Genomic DNA, 26,808 nt, shown 5'->3' with positions numbered 1-26,808 from the left:
GGGGGCGGCGGTTTAGGGGGTAATACATTTATTTAGTTGCAGCGGTGTAGGGGGGACAGATTAGGGGTGTTTAGACTCGGGGTACATGTTAGGGTGTTAGGTGCAGACATCTCCCATAGGAATCAATGGGATATCGGGCAGCAGCGAACATGAGCTTTCGCTATGGTTAGACTCCCATTGATTCCTATGGGATCCGCCGCCTCCAGGGCGGCGGATTAAAATCCAGGTACGCTGGCCCGGAATAGTGGTGAACGTACCTGGTAGTAGTTTGATAACTACCAAAAGTAGTCAGATTGTGCCGAACTTGCGTTCGGAACATCTGTAGTGACGTAACCATTGATCTGTGTCAGACTGAGTCCGGCGGATCATAGGTTACGTCACTATATTCTACTTTTGCCACGCAGTAGGGCTTGATAACTATGGCGAATCAGCCTCGCCACAAATATGCTGCGGAATTCCAGCGTGTTTGCAGTTGACGACTTGATAACTAGAGGCCTTTATATTTATTTTGAATTAATTTCTTAATACTATTGATGTAATTGGTATCTGCATATTCCAGACCAGTTCTCACATAGCCCTTTTCATTAAACCAACAGTATTTCATTTTATGACCCCCCTTCCCACAAATAATTTGCTCTGGGTGTATACATATAATGCTTCTTATGAAAAGATGGCATGAGATTTTTACATTTTGATTCCTTTCTCCAATCGTCCAGCATACAGAGAAACTGTTTAAAACTCCTTGCATTACCCAGAAAATTCCTATTAACAAAATCCATGCCTTCATATTTTCCTGCTAGAAGTATTAACATTCTGGGATCTCCAATCTCTAAATTTGGTGTGTCTTTTAGTTTACAGTATAATTGATGAAATTTACTACAGAGAGCAAATGGCTCTTCCATTGGGTGGGGAACTACTGTGTCAAAAAATGATGTATCTGTTAAATCCACAGCAGTTAGTTCTAACAACATGTTAGCACGTGTCTCTTTGTCAGCCGATAACCCATTCTGCTGTAAAAGCTGCAGTGCTTTACTGTAGTATGCTGGCAGCCAGAACTTAAATAGATAACAAGCAGTCTGATCATCCAAGCTATACTGTGCTACATGTTGCTCAAAATTAAATATACTATGCAGGATATGCAATTTTGGGTCAGATGGTGGAATTAAAACTTTTATTTTCCTAGCATACTTTTTATATTAATCTTCTGGTGCACTAGTCAGCACAGAGGGAGTCTGTACACTCTCTCCAATAGTCTGAGATCTTGTTGTTTGTGGACTTTCTAATCTATCCTGGCACATGGTAGAAATATTTTTTTTACAATTTGCATTGTCCAGCTCTGTTGTGGTATTTACAGGAATCAATGGCAGTAGCTTGGATTTACCCTCTCCTAATGTATTTGTTGTTATTGTAGCATTTCTTTCTTTCTGTGGATGTTCAACTACATTCTCTGTCTGGCTAGATTCACTTTTGTGAACACCATGCTTTTCTTCCTTAGCATAATTACTGTTTACAAATGTATCTTTTTCTGATAAAACAGGAGACAATTCTAACCATTCCAAGGCACCTTTGTACTGTACGATAAGTTTAGCTAAATTACTATTATACTATAATTTATTATTCAACACAGACTTCTTAATTTTACAAACAGCATCCTGAAATTGTTGCAACAAATCATTAAATAATTCTAATGCATTTAAATTATCTTTACACACATATTCAATAGTACTATTATTTGCACCTTTGTTAATAACTTCCATCTCACCTGCTCACAAGGACCAGTCCAGAATTCTTGTTCTGATACAGTCTTCCAGTGCGCTCATGTCTGAGTCCGGCCACAACTGTAGCTTGGACTGGGTTCCCCAATAGTTTGTCTTCCCCCAAAAAAACTGGAATGCTAACCTGCCTGGCTTCACCAATGTGAAAAAAGACCCTTTTCTAATGTTGGGTTAGTGACTAAAATCAGTGTCAGGCTTTTCCTTATAATCCATTTACCTTATTAAAGGATGATACTTACACCAGTCTTATAAAAAAGGATACATTTATTAAATGAGAAATCTATACATGAGTGGTGAGAGAAGCGTCTAACATCCAAGGCTCTCTTCCTCTATCTACACTATAGACTAATGCCTGTGGGTGGGTGCATACAAAGAAAGCTGAAGTCTGTCTATTACCTTTGGTGCTATTTTGTCCTTCCCTTTTCCTCTCTCTTCAAGCTGCTTCTCAAAACATATTTATAGCCAAACAGCCACACCATGAAGATAGTCCCAGCCAATCAAATCCATTCATCTTCTGTTTTATAACAATTCATCAGTTGCGTTAACTGCCTGTAGATGTCGCTGTGGTCCAGGAAATGATTTTTCCTAATGCCATCTGACCTTTTGTGACCCATCTCAGGACTGACCTTATCTGAGTCCCTTTGAAGCTTTATGACATTTGATTTTCTGTCCTCAGGAAGGAGAGCAGGTCTCACCTGTCTTATCTACACTGGATGGTAGCCTTTTGATCCTTCTGTACATGCCTTGGGGTTGAGTTGCTTGATATTATCTCTTGAAAACTAGTTCATTCAAAAGGGTTAGGCTTTCCTTACTATAGCAACATGTGATTTTCCAGTTATACAGTTATTACATATATTTTCCAGTTATAGAGTTATTACAGGTGGTGTTATTTCGTCTTTAGGTCAAAGATGATGTCAATTTTGAATGTAACTTTGATCCAGTACTGCAATTGGCACCAAAAATGTCTAATATAAGGACAATCAAAAAAATAGTGACTGAGTGTGGGTTTGGGTAGGCAACATTTAATGCATTTGTTTTGCATGTATGATTCCAGTGTGTCAGATGTGCTGGGGTAATGTAGTCCCCATTGAGTAACCTAATCTGCATCTCTCTGTGTGAGACTGCCAGACTAGCCGTCTTTGCTCTAATTAGACTGTTTTTAATATCTTTGATAGTAATATCCCCCATGACCTCACTGTGTAACCTAGTCAGAATGTTACCCTTAGTGCTGACCGAGGTACTGTTAATCAATTGTTGGTAGATCGGGGATAAGGAGAAACGACCCAATTTATGGGCCATGTGTGTAATAGCAAAGGGAGAAAGTTCCCAGAATCCAGGATTCTGAGAGATTAGGGTATTAATGTAATGCCTGTTTTGCAGATTTGCATAGAAGTGCACATTGGGTAGGCCAAATTTGTTTTTTAGATCTTGAAATGTCTTGACTGTGTGTGACAACGGATCCAGGAGCACCCCTATGGAGTCGATACCCGCATAGTTCTAGGCTTGAAAAAGAGCTGTTTCATTTATAGCAGGGAAGTCTTTATTCTCTACCAGCAGTATGAATTTGGGGGAGGGGAATTTCCTGCCAAGGTATTTAAGGATCAACCACCATGTCTTCAGCACATCTTTGTACATCATCTCTGTTCCAAGTGGAATATAGGGGAGGTAAGCCAATGAATGGGGCGCTATTATTGCCTCCTCCAACAGAGGGGCTGTGAAATGTGCAGTGTGAAGTTGCCAATCGAGAGTTAGACATGCCAATGCTGCCCAATTATACAACTTTAGGTTCGGGAGTGCCAAGCCTCCCTTGAGATATGGTTGTTGCAATTTATTGGTATCTATAAGAGTTTTCTTACCCCTCTAGATGAAGAATTGGATTGCTTTGTTCATAAGTGATAAGTCCAATTTGGTCAGAAGGAAGGGTAGCATTAATAATAGATATAATAGTTTAGGCAAAACTGACATTTTCACTAGGTTAATGCATCCGGATAGGCCAAGGGGGAGTTTTATCCAAGATTTTAATTGTGTTTCTTTCATGTAATTGGCAAGAGTCAATGAGCTAGTGACGTATGGGATTTACAATCCTACCAGGAGGGGCAAAGTTTCCCAAACCTCAAAATGCCTATAAATACACCCCTCATCACACCCACAATTAATTTTTACAAACTTTGCCTCCTATGGAAGTGGTGAAGTAAGTTTGTGCTAAGATTTCTACATTGATATGCGCTTCTCAGCATTTTGAAGCCGGTTTCCTCTCAGAGTACAGTGAATGTCAGAGGGATGTGAAGGGAGTATCACCTATTGAATGCAATGGTTTTCCTCACCGGGGATCTATTTCATAAGTTCTCGGTTATCGGTCGTCGAGATTCATCTCCTACCTCCCTTTTCAGATTGACGATATACTCTCATATTCCATTACCTCTACTGATAACTGTTTCAGTACTGGTTTGGCTATCTGCTATATGTGGATGGGTGTCTTCTGGTAAGTATGTTTTCATGACTTAAGACACTCTCAGCTATGGTTTGGCACTTTATGTATTTATATAAAGTTATAAAAGCTTGAAAGGAAGACGATATCCAAAGCGAAGTTAAAACAAACAAAGTCCTTTATTGGATTCCACTTATGGTAAAAACAAACATGGGAGTACCATAAGCATATAAAAGTTAAACACACGAGAGCATTAGGCTGACGTGTTTCGTCCTTCTGCCTTAATCGTAGCTGACATTATGCTAACGTGTCATGGATTTAAAGGTATATAACCATGAATCACTTCTAATGCTAAAATTAACCTCTTAAGTACTTAATTGCCGGAATACTATGTAAAAAGGAGGTAGGATACTACTGCACACTGATTAACGCAGGATCCTAATACAGCAAATATTATTTGTGTATACTACATTGATACCAAAGAAATTTACAGAAGGACACAAGTAAACACTCCCAGGTGCAAACACTGATCAGCACATCCTTCCATTCCCTTAACCCCATAGAATACACAGTACTTTTATTATATTATGCTTCATATACCTTTTGTTCCCTTATGCAATTGTTACAGTAATTATGTGTCTTATGTTTTTAACTGGTTCCCAATTCTGTAAAAATGCTCAATATATTCATATTCCTTTTTGCTACCCTTTGTCTCTATAACAAACTACACTATTCAATTACTCCTTCTCCCTCTCCACCTGCACTGTTCATTAGCCCATCTCTCCTAAACTCACCTTACTTTTCTACTCATGAACTTTACCTATTCCTAAACACTCTCTCTACCCCCTCCAGCCCATCTCAAAAGCAGTCTCACTACTGCAAATCTGTATCTCATCTCATGTCGCTCTCCCTCTTGCATCTACTTACTGCTGGTGACATCTCCCCTAATCCCGGTCCCCAACCACTGACAAGCCATGCACATCCATGTGTACCATCCCATAGACTCAGAAAACAAAACTCTGCACACCTTTCTCACATTCCTCTTGCATCTAAAGCCACTACCCCTTTCACCTGTGCACTCTGGAACTCTCGCTCTGTTTGCAACAAACTCACTTCTATACATGACCTCTTCATCTCCCGCTCCCTCAACCTTCTGGCCCTAACAGAAACCTGGCTCTCTCCCCTAGACACAGCATCCACTGCTGCTCTGTCACATGGGGGTCTCCACTTCAGCCATACTCCTAGGTCTGGTAATAGACAAGGAGGTGGTGTAGGTATTTTACTTTCCTCTTGTTGCACCTTTCAACAAATACACCCTATCTCTTCCCTCACTTTTCCCTCATTCGAAACTCACATGATTCGCTTATTCTCCCCTCTCTCTGTACGTGTTGCAGTCATATACCGACCCCCTGGCTCCACAACTCAATTTCTAGATCACTTGGCTGCCTGGCTACCGTACTTCCTTTCCTCTGACACCCCTGCCCTCATTCTTGGCGACCTCAACATCCCCCTTAACAATCCCACTGCCTCATCTGCTAAACAACATCTGCAACTCACTTCCTCCTTCGGTCTGTCACAATGGACTGATTCTCCCACTCACAAAGACGGTCACTCCCTTGACCTGATCTTTAGCTATCGATGCACTCTCTCAAACTTCTCAAACTCCCCTTTTCCTCTGTCTGACCACCATCTCCTTACCTGCAACATTTCATCCCTTCCTACAACTCTCCCACCTTCTACTCCTCACACCAAACTTCACAGAAGCATTAGGTCTTTAGATCAGCAACAACTTGCTAATTCCCTTCAACCACTCCTCTCATCCTTCTCCACCTTTTCCTGCCCTGAACAATCTATTTGCCACTATAATTCCACCCTTATATCCGTCCTTGACAATCTCGCCCCTCTTACCACTGCTAGGAAATCACACACTCATCCCCAGCCCTGGCATACTCCTCTGACACGGTACCTACGCAGATTTTCCCGTACTGCTGAACGGCACTGGAGAAAATCACAGAGTTCTGCTGATTTTCTTCATTGCAAATTCATCTTGAACTCCTACTACTCTGCCCTTAATCTCCACAAGCAACACTACTTCTCTACCCTTATCTCTAATCTTTCTTCAAACCCAAAACGTCTGTTCTCCACTTTCAATACTCTCCTCCGCCCTCCCCGACTTCCTAATACAACTTCTCTGTCAGCCCAAGACTTTGCCAGTTACTTCATTAACAAAATCGACTCCATCAGACATGAAATCAGCTCTCAACACAATTCCATTTTCTCCCCCCCTCAAATACTCTCACCCAACCACAACCCTCATAACCTGAAACTTAGTTCATTCTCCCCTGTTACTGAGGATGAAGTTTCAGCACTTATACTGCACTCTCACCTCACTACCTGTCCCCTTGACCCTATCCCCTCACAGCTGCTCCCCTCTCTCTCTGCTACCCTTACCCCTATACTAACACACATTTTCAACCTCTCCCTCAGCACTGGTACATTTCCCTCATCAATGAAACATGCGCTGGTCACACCTATCCTCAAAAAACCTTCCCTTGATCCTACCTCCCCATCCAACTACCGCCCAATTTCCCTCCTCCCTCTTGCTTCAAAGCTTCTCGAAAAACTAGTATATGCACGCCTATCCCATTTCCTTACGTTAAACTCCCTTCTTGACCCGCTGCAATCTGGATTTCGTCCCTATCACTCCACAGAGACCGCTATTGTTAAGGTCACCAACGACCTACTTACAGCTAAATCAAAAGGCCACTTCTCTCTGCTTATCCTCCTTGATCTGTCCGCAGCCTTTGACAATGCCGACCACCCTCTTCTGCTCCAAACCCTCCAATCCTTCGGCATCTGTGACACAGCCCTTTCATGGCTCTCTTCCTATCTGTCAAACCGTACCTTCAGTGTAGCCTTCTCTGGGGCCTCCTCTGCCCCGTCACCACTTTCTGTCGGAGTACCACAAGGCTCTGTCCTCTGTCCCCTTCTCTTCTCAATCTATACATCATCACTAGGTTCCCTAATTAAGTCCCACGGTTTCCAATATCATTTGTATGCCGATGACACCCAAATCTACTTCTCTACACCAGAACTATCTCCTTCCTTGCTAACCCGTGTCACTAACTGTCTTTCTCACATCTCTTCCTGGATGTCCTCTCACTACCTCAAGCTAAATCTCTCCAAAACTGAGCTCCTCATTTTCCCCCCTTCTTCCAAAATCTCCACCCCCAATATCTCTATAACTGTCGACAACTCCATCATTACCCCTACCCCGCACGCCCGATGTCTCGGGGTCACATTCGACTCAGATCTTTCCTTCACTCCTCACATTCAGTCATTGGCTAAAGCCTGCCGCTTTCACCTTAAAAACATCTCTAAAATTAGACACTTCCTTACACAAGACACAACTAAGATTTTAATCCACCCTCTCATTCTTTCCCACCTTGATTACTGCAACTCTGTCCTCTCTGGTCTCCCCACCTGCCGCCTAGCTCCTTTACAATCCATAATGAAAGCCTCTGCCAGACTCATCTTCCTTACACGTCGCTCTTCATCTGCTGCGCCTCTCTGCCAATCCCTTCACTGGCTTCCTCTTGCCTCTAGGATCAAACACAAAACCCTCACTCTGACATACAAAGCCCTCAACTGCACTGCTCCTCCCTACATCTCAGACCTCGTCTCCAGATACTCTTCCTCCCGTCCCCTTCGCTCTGCTCATGACCTCCTACTCTCCTCCTCTCTTGTCGCCTCATCACACTCCCGTTTACAGGACTTCTCCAGACTGGCTCCCTTCTTGTGGAACTCTCTGCCTCGCTCCATAAGACTCTCTTCTAGTTTTAAAAGCTTCAAGTGCTCCCTAAAGACTCTACTGTTCAGGGACGTATACAACCTACGCTAACCTTTCCTAATACCAGTTCCTCTCCTCCACTGCAATCCCCTGAACCCTCTTAGCATGTAAGCCTAATAGTCCAGCTGTTTGTGGATCACCTTCTTAAGAGCTGACTACAACAGTGCAACTCTTGGCAGGGCCCTCTACCATATAATTGTTTTGTTGTACTCCCCCTTTGTTTATAGCGCTGCGGAATCTGTTGGCGCTCTACAAATAACTGATAATAATAATAATAAAGTAGGCTATTAGGGGTAGAACAGAAATAGAGCTTACCATGTACACAATTACTATTATAGTACAATAATACACATAGATAGGAAAATACAATGGTACATGCTGCTTCTCCACCATTCTGTAGAGACCTACCAAACAGATATTAAACAATACAAGATATAATAACCTTGTAGCAAAAGACCAAGCAGGACTACAAGGCACTTGCATTAAATCAAGATTAGAGCTTTATTCTTCGAACATTAAAATCCACAAAAACGAGCCTGACAGCTCCTAAGACAAAGGGCTCGATTTATCAAACTTTGTTCAAGATCGCCGTTCCGTTCTCCGTCAAGTACTCTGCATATCGCCATCCGATAGGCGCACATGTGCGCCATTATTTATCATAAAAGGGGTCGTATTTCTACGTTACTTTCCAAAGGCGAGATGTGGCGTGATATTGATAAATCTCGCCGTTATTCATATATTTGCGCCATATTTATTATTAAAAATGTCTTAAATTAAAGCGCATATGAGAAATAAATGTGAATTCTCATTGATTACTTTTTAATTTGTATTGTTCAGTTATCAATGTTACAAATTCGATGTGTGCTTTTCAATAAACACAAAATTTATTTATATTTACGATAATCGCTAACAATGTTTTAAAAATTTGAATATAATAATTGTGATCATATTATCACATTCTCTCACATATAAATCTTAAGTTAAATGGTAAGATTAAAATTTAATGTTGAAATAACACAATTTTTTTATATCTACTTTATTATTTGTTGTATCAATGTTTATATTATTTAAGAAAGCACATCAAGATCTCATTCAAAATTGTATTACAAATTATATCTTTGTATTAACTTTTGAACTACTTATCTAAACATGAGTTTATGTATTTCAAAGATATAACCCAACCCTTTGATCTAACCCAACTCTTATATTTATATCCACCTCCCCCCTCAGCATTAATATAGGTTTTTTTAGATTAAATAAACACACACACACCTTTAAATTGAAAAATATATGTATTTATTGTAAACCAAAATAAAAGTTATTTTCATATCATAATATTTTTTTTTATTTAAAACTGAAAAGAAATAATTTTTTTCTTTATTGTTCCTAATTAAAAGGATTGATATTTTTCTCTTAAGTTTTGCACTTTTATGTATGTCCTCATCAAATTATTTTCAACTTCCAGCAGGGTATCCAAAATTTCTTTTTTGTTTATAGTTATTTCTTGATCTTCAGGCACTATACCAATGAGAAATAGAAAAATAGTTATGTCATGACTTGAATACATTTCAGTAAAGTATTACAAGATCAATAGTGTTTTAACTAATGCTAACAAGAAACACAGACAAAAGACTAATCTCTTGTTAGAAGGTTTTATCTACACCTCTGTTGTTATTTAAAAGCATGTCATCTTGATAATACTGTGTACACGCACATGCATCTTTTGTTCCACACAATAGTGAAAGCTAAAGATTGTTATGATACAAAAGAACTCACTCCAATCATAAAATTCCGTTACATTGGATGAATTAGATTGCATTTCTTCTTCATGTTCAAGGTTCTGTCCTTCATCTTGAATAGCTGAAAGACATACATAATTATAACAGGAATACTTATGTAATAGAACAATGCTGATTGAAATCCATATCTCTTTTCAATAATTATTCACTAAAACAAAAGTTCTATTTTAGTACAAATAATGACATATAAGGAGTGACTGAATAGACATATGAACCTACATATATTAGTGTCTTGTTGTTGCTCGCTATTTGGTGAATCTTGATTCATATTATTATTTTCCTCTTCAACAATTATATCTTCAATGGCATTTTGGTCTGTATCTTCTTCAATCATGTCTATAATTAATATGATTATAGTCATTAAATAGAATAATTTTATTTATTTGTAAGATATATGTTAAGGAAATCTACCTTCATTGTCAGATTCATCATCAATGATGGGCATTGGCCTTCTGCGACGTTGTCGCCTTTTTTTCTTTTTCCCTTTTTGTAAAAATTTTGAACATATAAATGTTAATATCAATGATGAGTTATCTTAATATTAAACATTTTAGTAACTATATTCATACCTGTTGTCATTATAGCCTCAGACTCCAGAAAAACAGTCGGTAGTGGATCACAATCAGCTTCTGGACTGGATGGATTCCATTTTATTGGGCGCAGATAACGGGGCCTTTTTCTATTTTTGACTGTTAAAAATTGAAATACAATTGTATTTATATTGTTAATCGATTGTACAGTACAACATCAGACTGAAACAATTACATTGTTAATACTGTTTCACAAACCGCAATAAATCTAAAATGGATACAAAATTTGCAATTATATTTCTGCACAAAGTTCAAGATAAACAAAGTAACAACTAATGACAGATTACAATAGAGTTAAAAAAATGATACACAACTATTACATAAATACTTACATTTCATAACATAGCTTCTTATTAGGGTCCTTAATTTAGATTGTCTCCGGATTAGATCATTATAACGCTTCAGGCACTGTTTTCTAGTCCTATTATGGCCAGACAGACGTCTGACCCGTCGCACCATCTCTGATAAAATTGGATTTCTTCTATCCTGTTCCAATGTGAATATCCCCTTCTTTTTTTTCGGAAAATACTTTTCCATTGTATAGGTGATAATCAGTAATTCACCAATGGAAAACTTCTTGGAACGATTCATCTTCAAATGTATGTATGTATCTCTCTAACCATAAAACTCCACCCAATAACGGAACTAATTGTTATTGTTAGTGCGCATTAAAATATACCCATTTTAAAAATGATTTATTTTTAAAAGAAATAAGTAATCGAGTCGAAACTTCATTATTTATCAATATTAAAGAAAAAATATTAAACAAGTTACATCTTTTTGTATCAATATAGATTACATGTAAGTTGTTACAAGTGCGCAATAACGTGCACTATATTTCTACAGTCGATAGAAGATAACTGGCAATTGTTACAATGCGCAATAACTGTGACGATATTTCTACAGTCGATACATTTGTTTTCCTAGTTTAAATTTATTTTTAGGGCTATGTTCGTTGTTACCCCAATTGATACATACAAATAGTTTCGAATTTTAAAAAAGAATGTATATAATAATAAAAACACATCAATTTGAAAAAAATACACATTTGACCAATAGGAATAAAGTAAATTCTAATTGTGCAATCAAATTACAGTTACTAATTTTATTTAAATTATTCAGTAATCTATTCATATAACGCCCCATTTCTGTAACGTTCTGGAACAAAAGTTGTTAGTGATAATTGTTCATTACTTTATTCTGACTTCTAACGAAGACACTATTTTTATTAGCGCCATTTTTTGATCTAAATTTGCGATGGCTACTGGACTAGCTGGAAAAACGAAAAGTGGCCGAAGTGTGATGTTTAGTCATCGACAGAACTGTATTCTAGTTGAAGTGGTCATCGAACATTACGATATTATTATCGGATATCAAGCAAAATCTGTCAACCCTCAAAGAAAAAAGGCTATTTGGGAACAAATTAGTCGTGCTGTGTCAGCAGAGGGTAGTTTTCCGAAAGACGTCAGGGCCTGTCGGAAGCGGGTGAATGATATTCGTAAGAATATTAAAAGAAAAGTATGCAAGGAAAAGCAGTTATCAAAAGGAACTGGTGGAGGCCCCGCATATAGGGCTGAACTGCTTGACTACGAACAGATGCTGTATGCCAGGATGGGGGATGCTGTCGTGGTGGGACTTGATGTACCATCAGATACCATGGATTTTCGAGGTAAATATCTAATTGATTGCTATTAAACGAATAGTATAATATATTCTTAACTTATATTTCAAGATTCAGACAGAGCATACCCTGTTAATAATTTTTTTATATGAATATTTTTTATTTTTTTTATTTTAATATGTATTGAACAAAGTATGCTTGTAAGCTTGGAAGCAGGACCATTTTTGGATGAGGACCTGGATACCGCTTGTTAATTGGCTGGCTACATTTAAAAAGAAACCAATCAGCAAGCGCTAAACAGGTGTCACACCCAAAAATGGCCACGCTTCTAAACTTAGATTTTTTGTTTGGGAAATGAGAGATAATCCAAAAAGAAGAAAATATAAAAATTTTAATAGTATTGAATTATAAACATTTTTTGAAATTCAATGCTCTATCAGAATAATGAAATAATAATTTACACTACACTATTTCTTTAACATGTATTTTGTATATTCATTTTCTCAATATTTAATTTTAATTAAATTTTAATTTGTTTATATCTACTATAGAAGAACATGAACAGGCATTAGAAAATGAATTAGAAAATGCCCAGGTGGACCTACCATCCGAGTCTGAGTTGACTAGTGAACAACCCACAACATCTTCATGTGGTATACCATGCAGGGAAGAAACTACCAGTAAGTACAAGTATATTACAAAAATGATAATATCATTTGTATTAATGAAAAGAATGGACAATGAATATGTATTACTACGTTTCTTACTTTTCGCCATGAAAATTCTGTTTATGTAAAGATATTTAATTTAAAAACATATATATGAATATCAATGTATTTTTGTTACAGGTGTCATGGGATTACTACAAACTATGCAAGATTCGTCAATTACATTATTTGATGGTAATTATTGACCTTTTTTTTTTTTTTTAAATTAATTTTATTAATTTTTTAAAATAATTATTTTTTACATTCATAGATGAAATAGAAATCACATTACAACCACTTGTGACTGACACAGTTTGTCAGGAGGATGATGATGATGAGACACAAATAGAGGGACAAACATCAACACAAGTTGAAACACCACATGTAGAGGAATCAGAATGTGAGGAAGAGATTGAGGATGCAGAACAATGCCCGATAGATGAACCGGAGAGACCAAATGAGGTTGAAAGATTAACAGATATGGCATTGTCTTTCAGAAACGAACAAAATGAATTTTTTAAACAAATGATAGAATTGGAAAAACAAAGAAATAATATACTTCAAGAACAATTAACAGTGCAAAAGGAGTATTATCAGAAAAAGTTAGAGTTCTTGAATAGACGACATCCTGATTTCTAATTCTATTCTCCATATATACCTTCAAGTTACGGGTTCTAAAATATTTAACGCACTTATAGCCTTGGTTAATGTTTATTAGAGTTCACTGTTTTGATGTTAATTTTTGTTGTTTAATAAAGTTTTTTATATTAATAAATATTAATAAATAAAAAAAATTTATTCAAAGTAAATAACGAACCATTTTTTTGTTTCAAAATATTCATTTTTTATTCAAAAAGAGAAAAAGATATGTATAAATAACACAACACAACTTTGGTTATAAACTATATAAATTCTATTTTTAATTAAAAAAAAATGTATTTCTATATATATATATATATATATGTATATATATATATATATATATATATATATATATATATAGAGAGAGAGAGAGAGAGAGAGAGAGAGAGATATAGATATATAAATAACACAACACAACTTTGGTATCAAACTATGTAATTTCTCTTATATAAAAATAAAATTATATATATATATATATATATATATATGTATATATATATATATATATATATATATATATATATATATATACACAATTCTATCAATTTTAATTATTAAATTAAACCAAGGTATTTGAATCCAATCATAAAATTTCCTGAAAAAAAGAAAAAAGATGTAATTAATTATATAGAACAAACAATATTAACATGTTAATACAATTTTATTAAGTAGACTTACATCTAAAAAATCGTTCAATAATTTCAAGACGATTTTCCACTCCAGCTCTTGTGGTATGTCTTGTGACAATTTCATGAGGAACATAAACATCTTCTGGAACATCCTCCAGACACACCTCATCTATATTTAGTTGGGAAATAGCAATATTGTGCATTATGCATGACACCAGAATTATGTCATTACATTTCTCTGGGGAATATTGTAGATCACCACCAGAACGGTCCAACACCCGAAATCTCATTTTCAGTACCCCGAATGTACGCTCAATAGCACTCCTTGTCGACCTGTGAGATTCGTTGAACTTGATTTCTGATCGTGTATGAGGTATTGGTACAGGTGTCAAGAGCCAAGGCCTACAGGGGTACCCGCTGTCACCTTCAAAAATATAAGACAATTACAAATTAGCGACATGTAACAACAGGTTTATGAGGTTAAAATATGACATTTTATAAATAAATATAAAAATTTTAATATTCACCTAATAGCCAACCGTGTGGCATCTCTCCACGTTCAAATGCTGCAAATAAAGCAGACTGCTTTAATATGTGATAATCGTGGCATGACCCTGGAAAACCTGATCTTACTGCCCAAAACCGAAGGTTAGAGTCACATACTGCTTGAACATTGAGAGAGTGGAAGTGTTTCCGATTTCGATATTGCTCCTCCCTTAAAGCTGGTGGTCTAATTGCAATATGTGTGCAATCAATTGCACCTAGGACATTTGGAATGCCGGCAACTTGATAAAAACCAGATTTTACTTGGTGCCATTCATGTACATTCCTTGGCACATATATAAATTTATTTAGATGCTTCAAAATCGCTTTTAACACAGTCCTCAAATGTCTACAAAAAGAAGGCTGACTCATGCCAACCACTGCACTGGACACAGCCTGAAAAGAGCCCGTGGCTAGGAAATGCAAAACTGCCAATAACTTGAGCATTCCAGGTATTGCCCTTGTTCTTCTAGTCTGTGGCTCTAGATCATTCTGTATTAGAACATATAGATTTTGTATGCTCTCCCTGTTTAGGCGAAATCTTTTTTTTATCTGATAATCAGATAATGCCTGTAGTCCACAACGAGGTAGAAAAACTCGTGGAACTCTTTGCCGTCTACGTATTGGCAAAATCTGTTCATTTCTTCGATTTTCATGGCCCCTTGCTAAAGAAATTGCAGACAAAATAAGGAAATAATCCATCTTCTTGCGCTGAAAATATGGAGTAAATTAGATGTTCTCCTATCTCTTCATGGAGAACATTAGTAGTCGTATTAGGAGGAGAACTTTAGGCTCTCCAATGGCGCAAAATAATGATAAATATCTATTTTGGAGAGAAATAGGTCGTATTCTTGAATATACACCCTGAAAAGGGCGTTTTAAAGCTTTAATTTGCGCAAATGTGCGCCTAGGCGAGGGACATTGAAGGGCGAGAATTTTGCAGTCGTATTTGCACATTTTTAGGAGTATTTCTTAATGATAAATAGGAGATATATTACGACGGCGTGAATTAAGGCGCAAATTAAGGAGAATATGTTTGATAAATCGAGCCCAAAGTGTCTTACGTGTTTCGGCTTAGGGAATAGCCTTACTCATAGACATATCTGTGACCCGGAGCTACTGGCTTAAATAGCAAGTGCTCAGGGTCACAGGTTAAAAGCAGCTGTCAGTTTTAAATGATGAGTATCACAAAAATGGGCATTGATAGATTGAGTTTTTTGACTCCCCTATTAGACAAGTTGATTTGATTAGTTACACTAGATCAATTGTTACCAATGTATACAAAATGAACTAATACATATAAATTCACAAAGTAAACATAGACTGAATCTATTACCACATTAAGTTTCACCTAAGAGATGAACTGTATAGGCAACCGTAGTTTCTTTCTAGCCAGGGAGAAATACACTCATAGTGTCATCTTGTAGGTATAAGCTGTAAAAGACATATACAATGAATTAAAACACTTTCTAACAATCAGAGATAGTCAGGGCATAAGGAGCATATTAACTGTTAACATGTAACTGGTTGTCCTGGCTAGAGCTAACTATTGGGGATGATTGCTATCTTAAGCTTCAATTGGTACCCTAAAACTTTGTTAGCACTTATTATTAATAACCTTAACTAGGCATTGCAGGACTCAGTAAACTCAATTTGAACTGTTTAAACACAGGATTTGGACTGACTAAACTATGCATTGTACAGTGCAGCTCTATAGATAAGAAGACAAATGTATACAAGGAAATAAGTGATAAAGATTAACAATATTAGCCGTTGCTGATATTATATCATCCCAAATGGCTAGTATACTTTGTTGTATGTAGTAAACTATGCTACCACTCTTGTGTATTCGAAATAGATCCATAAGTAAACTTTGTTTACAAGATACTAATCAATAGAGCTGTGTGCTTGGTATGCATGAAATTTTGTGACACATACTAAGTTGTTACAGCCTTTATCTGATTCTTTTCCAAAAGTTAATAACGTCTCCCTCAATATTGAAACCAAGGGGTTTTCTAGTTTTTAACTGGAATATCCAGAATGCTTCTTGGTACATCAATTTACTTGTGGTGTCCCCTCCTCTTTCTGGGCTCCTGATCTGTTCAATGACCTGCCAGACAAAGCTTTTGACATTTTTGTCATGCACACTGATGAAATGCCTAGCAAGGTCTGATACTTCAGCACCATTCTCAACATTGTTGAGGTGCTCTCTTATACGCGACCGTACTTCCCTAGTAGAGCACCCTACATACTGTTTTTTACATGATGTGCACTCCACAAGATAAACAACGTTGGACGAGCGACAGTTGGTGCAACTCAGGAGGTCATACATTCTCTGAGTTACTTTCGACTGGAAACTTTTCGTAACTCTGGTGTGACCACATGCAATACACTTAGAGAAATGGCATTTATAGTGCCCCTTGACACTGAGCCAACTGCTTGCTACTGTGGTTCGTTTTTTTAGCATGCTGGGAGATAGTATGTTGGAAAGTGTGCAACCCCTTCTGGCTGAAAATTTGCAGCCCTTGCTGACATAGTCTTTGAGACTATCCTCTGCTGACAGGATAGGCAGATGTTTGTTTATTATGTTGCAAATCTGGTCAAATTGTGAGCTGTATGTCATCACAAAAAGGGGTGCTGACCGATCGAAAGTTCTCGGTCGCGTCCCATTAGTGTTACTGGCCAACATACTGCACCTGTTCATCCTATTGACCTCAAGGAATGCTCTGTTGACAGTTTTAGTTGCATATCCTCTTGCTAGAAGTTGAGATTTGAGGATCTCACTTTCTTGCAGAAAATTCGCCTCTTCGGTGCAATTACGTTTAATTCGTATGAATTGCCCTTTGGCTAATCCAAAACCTGTGTGCTTGGGATGATTGCTACGTGCATGTAGCAATGCATTAGACATAATGGGCTTTCTATACAAACTGGTGACTACCTTTCCAGAGTTGGGTTCACCCTGAAGGATGAGATCCAAATAAGGAATCTGTATGGTATCATGCTGGAAAGTGAATTGTAAGTTTAAATCATTTAGATTAATATATTGGTTAAAGTCCGTCAGATGTTGTTCATTACCAGTCCAGACAATCAGTAAATCATCAATATAACGTTTATACGTTTTAATATAGCCTTTGAAGGGGTTACTCTCTGCATAGACGTGGGATATTTCCCACCATGCCATGAAGATGTTAGCATAGGCAGGGGCGAATTTGGCCCCCATGGCGGTCCCACGTCTCTGCAGAAAGTACTCACCCTCAAACTTAAAAAAGTTGTGGCTCAGAAGAAAATCTAATACCCTCATGATATAGTCTATTAGTAAAGGGTCATAGTTGCTATGTTGTTTTAGAAAAAACTCAACCGCTCTTAATCCTTCTTGATGAGGGATTGCCAAGTAGAGACCCACCACATCTATTGTGAGCCAAGAACACTTTGTGTCCCAATTGACCTCTGATAGAAAATTTAAAAGATGTTTGGTATCTTTGAGGTAGGACGGGATCTGAAGCACAAGGGGCTGAAGGAGGGATTCAACCCAACTGGATAGACGCTCAAAAAGGGAACCTATACCGGAGACTATCGGTCTTCCTTTCACCTCTGTTATAGATTTGTGCACTTTTGGCAAGTGATGGAAGACCGATATTAGTGGTCGGGGGACAAAGAGATAATCAACTGTATCTCTATCTAAAATTCCCTCTTCAAGACCATCATCCAAAAGATCCCAGAGCTGTTTCTTAAAGATATCAGTGGGATCTCTACTCATTTTCTGGTAAACATTAACATCATAAAGTTGTCTATGTGCCTCCAGGACATAGTCATCTCGATTCATAATGACTATACTCCCGCCCTTGTCTGAGTCTTTAATTACTATGTCATTTCTGGTACTCAGATTTTTGAGGGCTTCTCTTTGTAAAATAGTGAGATTGGGGTAATTCCTTTTATGATTTTTTGAGAGACTGATTAAGTCCTCTTCAATCCTTTTGTGAAAGGCTTCTAGGAATGGACCACGTTCTTTTGTTGGATAAAACACCGAACGTGGTCTAAAGCCAGAATGTGAGGTCTTTAGACCTTGATTGTCTACAATTGATTCTGAGTAGAGCTCTCGCAGATTAACCAAATCACAAGTATCTTGGAAACTAACTATGTCAAAAACATCTTGACTAGTTATGTTTCCATTAGAAATTGCATCAGTGTGCATGGACAAATTGTCAACCGGGTCTGGGGGGAGTGTAGATCTACCCCAAAAGAATTTTTTAAGTGTAAGATCTCTTACCATTCTATTCACATCAACTATTGTATCAAAAAGGTTGAAATCATTTTTAGGAACAAATCCCAAACCCAGACCCAGAACTTGTTTTTCTGTCTCATTTAACTCTATTGATGATAGGTTAATTATTTTTAAATGTTGTATTTGTTCCTTCTGCCTCTGCCTCTGCCTCTTCTTGCACCCCATCTGCCTCTTCCTCCTCTTCCTCCGTTTCCTCCCCCCTCGGTTGACCGTATGGCACTCTGAAAACCCTGCTGCACAACCATCCTATTAGGGGGTAAATTAGAAGAGGATGGAATTGGTGGTCTGGGATCTGAATCATCATTCGCCAGGAAGTCTGCATTACTCAGATGTTCTGAGATGGGCAACTGTGTGCTCATTTTATTTTTAGCAGAGTTCCTGGTTAACACAGGTTCAGATCTAATGTCTCTTTGTGCTTTTGATAATGTACTTTGTGTGTCTATTGAGGGTTGACTACTCTGGTTGGTGATGTCACTAGTAGTAGGCCTCTCTTCATCAGATATCTCCGGATCTGAGAAGGTTACTCTTTTGTCCTGCTTGTCGCTAGAATTTATATTAGCTACTTTAGACCTAGATCTAGATCTTCTCTGTCTCTTTTATTGGGAATTAGAACGATTATGCCAAGTATAAACCCTGTTATTAGTATAATCAGTGAGGTCACGATTATACTTTCTGAGTTTATAATTGTCTAGATCTGTAATGAACTTTTTTATTGTGTCTTGTAGGATTTTGTCAAACTCAGTATATTTGGGATGATCTATATATGTGTTTAAATTAGCTTGTATATTGACCATTTCCTCCCTCACATTGGCTAGTTGAGTAGCTTTGAACTTAATTATAAGGTGCATAAGCCTCTGGGAGCATTCACTCAAAACCATGTTCCATTCTTTTACAAAATCCTGATCATCTACTTGAAAAGTAGGATACTTATTCAGTCTCAGTCCTCTGGGTATTAAGTCCATTAGTATATAGATTAGATATAATAACCTATAGACATTCCATAATGTTGAAATAGACAATACTATAAATGTAAAACATTAAATTACAAAGTCTATAAGCCTATTTAGGCGCAACAAATGTAATAAATCACAATTAAACACAAATGAACTTTACATAAAGTCATATAGAAAAATTGCATTCTATAGGATTATATTGTGAGTCTGGAGTAGAGGAAATATAGAAACATTGATCACATATATACCTCCTACAGGTGGCGTAAAGAAAATCAACAAAGAATATTATGTTAATATTCTGACAAATAATGTTGATAAGATTCAATTATGAACCTTCAATACGCCTTTGTGGGTATACATATTATCAAGGTTGCTATTGATTACACATCATGTAATATACTGGTACCAAGTCGTATATCATCTAGTGTAGACTGAGGCTGACAGAGGCAGTTCCAAACACATAGAGACGGTTTATCAATTCAGAGCATGACTTGAAAACATAAATAGCCCGACTATAAGGCTTGCTGTTTACTTCCAATAATTAATCAAGTCATACTCTGAGTTGAGACCCAAAGTAACCCGTGTCTGTAATCTGAAAATCCAGAACATGTCATGTTTTCCCAGGGCCTTGTCTCTGTCCCCACCTCTGGGAGGATGTTTGACCCATTCTATGGCTTGCCATTTTAAGGTATCATTTCTTTTGTCATGCATATTTTTAAAGTGTTTGACTAATGGTGTAGTTGCCTCACCAATCTTAATAGAGAATAGGTGGTTCCTTATCCTAGTATTTACATCATTAGTAGTAAGGCCCACGTATTGAAGATGGCACTCAACACAGGTCAAAACATAAATGACATAGGAGGATGTACAGTTTAGGCAAGATCCAATATTAAATTCTTCAGAGTGAAATTTATTAGAAAAAATGCCAAATTCGCATGGTCTACATCTTGTCTGTACATCCCCTGTGACAGACCCTTCTGTCAGGACTGAAAGAGTTAACTGTGTTTAGCTTTAAGAATCTAATTTCTAAAGACAGGTTTTCTGGCCTCAGCTATTGTGTGCTATAATTACATTTAAGTAATAAACAGGCCATTGTTTAATCACCCTCAGAGAACAGACGCTAGGTGATAAGACAAGCCAAATGTGTTTAAGTTGTTATCTGCCTAAGTAAAGTATTTAAGTAATATAATTCTATTGTATCATGTCAAGGGCGCTTCTCCCTTTTATCTAATGTACAACATTCTTTCAACCCCCATCTGAGGGGGGGTCAAAAACCTGTATAAATCTGTGTGCTGCCTTCAAATAAAGTTGTCATTCTGTTTTAAACCTGAAACTGGCTGGGTTGTGAATTGCTGATTGTCTATGCAGGACATTGTTCATCTGGGGTTAACCCTCGGTACACAGTTGGTACCGTAACATTGGTGGCAAGCGATGGAATGAACCTTATCGCCCAGAAGAGCAACTACACAAGCCAGTAACCTCAGGAAGAGGGGGATTATTACAATACTGACTAAGATGGAAAGAGTACCAGGGACAGAAGGAACCAATGGGCCCAGCATAGCAGACAGAACCCCCGCAGAAGCAAGCTTTGATCGGGCGGTTAAAATAAGACTGGCACATTATGGCCCCAACCCATCTGCGGAAATTATCGACCGGGTCATAGCAGCTGTGGAGGCCAACCTACTTCGCCAAAGCGGCGCTGCAGCAAACCCAGTGGAAAAGAGAAAAGTAAATTTTGCAGCTTTTAAAAACTTCCTGGAAACAGAAGGAGAGATTGATGGGTACCTTGCGGATTTTGAGAGGCAATGTGCACTACACAAGGTACCCGCAGAGGACTGGGTCACGATATTATCCGGAAAATTATCCGGCCGGGCCAGTGAGGCTTTTCGGGCCATTCCAGATGAGGAAGTCGGGGATTATAATACTGTAAAAGAGGTTCTGCTCTCCAGGTATGCGGTTACACCGGAGGCATACCGGAGGCGGTTCAGAGACACTGTTAAATTAACTGGAGATTCCTACCTTGAGTGGGCATGTAAGGTGCACCGCACAGCAGCTCACTGGATAGCGGGGTGCCAAGCCGTATCTGGGGAAGAGGTGCTGCAGCTATTCCTGTTGGAACATTGCTTCGACAAGTTACCCGCAGGAGTTCGAGAGTGGGTTCGGGACCGTAAACCCTACACCCTGCATGAAGCGGCTCGCTTGGCAGATGAGTATACGGATGCCCGCAAACTGGACACTGCTACCACTAAGCCCCCTGCCAGAGTGGAGTACAGACCCCCAGTCACCCCAGCACCTGCCAGTTACCAACCCCCAGCACACCGCTATACCACACGGTCTCGGGCCACGAACTACCCTCAGAGAGCCTGGTTCAATTCGCGGGGCTACTCACAACCTATTCGGTGCTTTGGATGTAAGCAACTAGGGCACAAAAGACCAGAGTGTCCCCTAAACGCAGCGAACCAAGCACAGTCCTGGAGAAGACCCGCTAGCGGAATCCCACGTAATCCTCAGCCTGCGGCCCGCTATGTAGAGGCGCAAGAATGCTGGGGCATCCTACATGAGGCAGACCTTGTGCAAGCTGCCCACCGGAATAACCGGCAACTGGTTAAAGTGAATGGGAAGGAGGTCAGTGGTCTACGGGATACTGGTGCTACCATGACCTTGCTTAGAAAGAACTTGGTGTCTGAGAAACAGCACACAGGAGACACTGTGGCTGTGAGGGTAGCAGGGGGCACTGTGTTCCGCCTACCTGTTGCCAGGGTGCATTTGGATTGGGGAGGGGGCGCTAGACCTGTGAATGTGGGGGTCATGAAGGATTTACCAGCTGATGTTCTCCTTGGAAATACCTTGGTCCCCCTTGTTTCTGCCTATGCTCCCATGGGTCCCGCTGATGTTAACCCTGTGACTACCCGTGCTCAGATCCGTGCAGCAGAGACTGACCCCCCTGCTGCTAAGCCACAGGACGCTGAGCTCAGTAAATCTCTATCCGCTATTGATATGTGGGAGTCACGTTACAATGCGCTGATGAAGGAGAAGAGTCACGTAGAGGATAAAATGGTCACGTTAAATAATCATGTAACAGTGCTAGCGGGAGAGAAGAGGAGTGCAGAGGAGAAAGCACGTTTAGAACAGGAATCTCTGCTAGACAAGCTGCACCGACAGACTGCAGAAAACACCAGCTTGAGAGTGGAACATGAAACATTAAGGACAAACAGTGACACTGGAGGAGAAGCTGACGCTGGCTCATAGGGAGGTGCAGCAACTCAAGGGCACCCTATGTCAGTATGAAGGGATTGTGGATACCTATAAAGAGCAGGTACAAAAACCACGTAAAGAAGCCGATGATATTTTGAAGGACTGTTTAGCCCTAGTCGGGGCACTGAAGAGGTTGAACCCTTATTTATACAGACAGGGATTCTCTCTCATAACGGGAATACAAATGGATTGTCCCAGCAAACTGACATGCCTACCACCTCCTAGTCCGGTCATCCCCAGGTTGACCCGCAAAAGGGTCAAGCCGGGTCTGCCGGAGTGTTCCACAAGGGGGGAGCTATGTGACAGACCCTTCTGTCAGGACTGAAAGAGTTAACTGTGTTTAGCTTTAAGAATCTAATTTCTAAAGACAGGTTTTCTGGCCTCAGCTATTGTGTGCTATAATTACATTTAAGTAATAAACAGGCCATTGTTTAATCACCCTCAGAGAACAGACGCTAGGTGATAAGACAAGCCAAATGTGTTTAAGTTGTTATCTGCCTAAGTAAAGTATTTAAGTAATATAATTCTATTGTATCATGTCAAGGGCGCTTCTCCCTTTTATCTAATGTACAACATTCTTTCAACCCCCATCTGAGGGGGGGTCAAAAACCTGTATAAATCTGTGTGCTGCCTTCAAATAAAGTTGTCATTCTGTTTTAAACCTGAAACTGGCTGGGTTGTGAATTGCTGATTGTCTATGCAGGACATTGTTCATCTGGGGTTAACCCTCGGTACACAGTTGGTACCGTAACATCCCCCTATGTCTGAGCCAGGAGCCCTGTGAAGGGGGAACCAAAGTAGGAAATTCAGAAGGGGAAAGATAATTCCCTAAAGTCCTGCTCTTCCTATAGGAACAGCGTAAACCATTTTCTACACATTCAGTTAGTTTGTCGTCTGCTGCTAGCAGCCTTAAATGCTTTTTCACAATCCCACAAATGCTCTTGTATTCTTCACTATATTCTGTGACAAAGGTGACCTGGTCATGTTGACTAAAAGTTGCATTTTGGTCTTTTTCTGCATTTTTGGAATGATGTAAAAGTGAGTGTCTATCCAAACAGTCTACCTGTGTTTGTGCTCTTTCCAGAACATGTTTGGGATATCCCCTCTGTTGTAATCTCTCTTTCACCTCTGTTCTTTGTTTTACGTAAGTTTCCTCTTCTGTACAGTTTCTCTTTATTCTGATAAATTGACCCTTAGCGACCGCAAAAGGTCACTTACTATCTGTCCATCACTTTTTGCCTTTAAAGTAAGGTCCAAATAATTAATAGTGGTCTCATGTTTCTCAAAAGTAAATTTTAAACCTATCGAATTTTTGTTCAAGTCCTCTATGAATAATTCAACCAGATTCGGGTCTCCTTGCCAAATAAAAATCAGGTCGTCGATATAGCGCCTGTAAAAGGCGATGTTATCTTTGTAAGCATTTCTATCTCCAAAGATGTGGGACAGCTCCCACCACCCCATGAATAAGTTTGCGTAGGAGGGGACAATGAAATTGACAAGATCTTTAGTGTCCTTAAGATAACTCTGTAGAGAGATCACAAGGGGGTGTAATATGGCATCAAGCCACTGAGAGAGCTGTTCGAACATAGAACCAATCCCACTCACTATTGGTTGGCCTTGGACATTAGTCAATGTTTTATGCACCTTTGGAAGATGTTGGAAGATGGGCATCACAGGATGTTGAATGTACAAAAATTAATTCGTAGATTGATCAAGGTGCCCATCCTCCAAACCATCATCCAAAAGTGATAATAGATCTTTCTGGAAAGAGTTAGTTTGATCATGTGTAAGCTGTCTATGTGCTTCCTCAATGTAACTTACTCTGTCCATAATGACTACCGACCCTCCCTTGTCTGCTGAATTGGGATTACCCGGTTGTGACTGAGACGGCGCTGGTTGGCCAGTGTAGACCACATGAGGAGACACGCCTCCCTGCGCCACAGCGAAACGCTGCAACTGTGCAAACGGCCAAGAGGAGATCCCGGTAACATCAAGTTGAAGGAGACACGAAAGAAGCGGTGAGTGGGCGCAGCAAACTGCTGTGTTGGGCACGGGCTGTCCTGAAAGGTCCCACTTTTGTACCGCCAGAGTCTAATAGACTGATACCGGTGACGGATGGCTGTTTGCTGAGTGAGTTTAGCAGTGTTTTGATGTCAACACTTTGGGACATTGCGGGGACTGCAGAGGGAAGAGGCTTGTATGCAGAGTGTTTGCTATATTATATTGTGCAGCTTTATGAATCCTCCTTCTTTTGACTGGTAGCACTGAATCATTATACTGCAATTGACTGAGCTTCTATATACATGGAGAGTGCCACTTTGAACTTTTATTCACTTTTGCCACTTACAGAAAGGAGCAATGATTGTTTAGCTATGGACAGAGTTTTTTCTACAGATGTATCAACCTTTGGTTTGGGGGATTTGTTTGATGAAATAGAGAAATTGTTAGTTAAAGAACATAAATTACAATTTGATGTATGGACCTTAGATAAGTACATAAAACAGCAAATTATACCGAGTGGTTTAAGGGTAAACAAATTCCCTACATTTGAGGTCAAAGAACCTGACCTGATTGAGTCTTGGAATTTAATACTCACAGAATGTTCTTTAAGACTTATGCATTGGCTTATTTCTTACAAAACACAACAACTAGATACTATCAGAGGTAAGATAGGTACATTATAATCTGAATTAAACAACAGAAAGGATGATGCTGATTATTCTAGGTTTGATGGGATTCTAAGAAAGACTTTATTGGAATCCAAAAATCTTGTACTAAATTTGAAACATACTAAATATCTCAGGGATTCCTCTGACTACGAAAACAAAACAGTATATAATTGGCACCATTCACAGAACAATCAATACAGAAGACAACATAACAGGAGGGGGAGGTCTAGGAGTAGAAATAGATGCAGAGGAGGCAAACAGGAGACATCTAATAAAGACACAGTATATTCTGGTACATCTGACAGTGAAACAGACTCAGGGGAAGATATAGGTGCACTAAGTGGTGAGAATACACCTGTGCCAACTAAAGGCATCCTCAAAAATACTGCCAAAAATTATGAGAAACAGGTTACTATTAATGTTCCCAAACCGTGAGTACAAACAGCCAGGTAGTAAGACCTAAAACTTCTACTAATACAGGATCTAAATACACAAGTAATACTAATACTGTGCAGACAGGGCCAACCACCAATACAGGTGTAGATCACCAGGTTTTTTAACAGGTTTTTTACAAACCTGTAGAAAAAACAGGTATAGGACAGGAGAAACAACAAGAGAGATACTCCCTAAGGGGGAACAGAAACACCAAATACCAATGAACAATGTGATAAATCTCTCTTCATCTATTTTAACCATCACACAATTACAAGTTCTTAGTTATGGTCTTAATTTTGCATCTACATTTAACTTTAACTTCTTTCAAACTATGGCCTAGATTTGGAGTTTGGCGGTAGCCGTGAAAACCTGCGTTAGAGGCTCCTAACGCTGGTTTTAGGCTACCGCCGGTATTTGGAGTCAGTCAAAAAAGGGTCTAACGCTCACTTTTCAGCTGCGACTTTTCCATACCGCAGATCCCCTTACGTCAATTGCGTATCCTATCTTTTCAAAGGGATCTTTCTAACTCCGGTATTTAGAGTCGTGGCTGAAGTGAGCGTTAGAAATCTAACGACAAAACTCCAGCCGCAGAAAAAAGTCAGTAGTTAAGAGCTTTCTGGGCTAACGCCG

The 26,808-nt window shown here is 38.9% G+C and overlaps 1 long non-coding RNA gene across 1 annotated transcript; it reads left to right on the top strand.

Annotated features, from left to right (window-relative positions):
• The first annotated feature begins 11,027 nt into the window (after positions 1 to 11,027).
• LOC128648200 (uncharacterized) lies at positions 11,028 to 13,188 on the top strand. Its single transcript, XR_008400534.1, has 3 exons — positions 11,028 to 12,743; positions 12,912 to 12,965; positions 13,042 to 13,188. It is a non-coding gene; the product is annotated as an uncharacterized LOC128648200 (long non-coding RNA).
• The last annotated feature ends 13,620 nt before the right edge of the window (positions 13,189 to 26,808 follow it).

The sequence above is a fragment of the Bombina bombina genome, chromosome 2 (genome assembly GCF_027579735.1).
Source record: "Bombina bombina isolate aBomBom1 chromosome 2, aBomBom1.pri, whole genome shotgun sequence".
Classification (NCBI taxonomy): Eukaryota; Metazoa; Chordata; class Amphibia; order Anura; family Bombinatoridae; genus Bombina; species Bombina bombina.
Note: the sequence above shows the minus strand (reverse complement) of the source record. Positions and strands in the feature narration are given on the sequence as shown.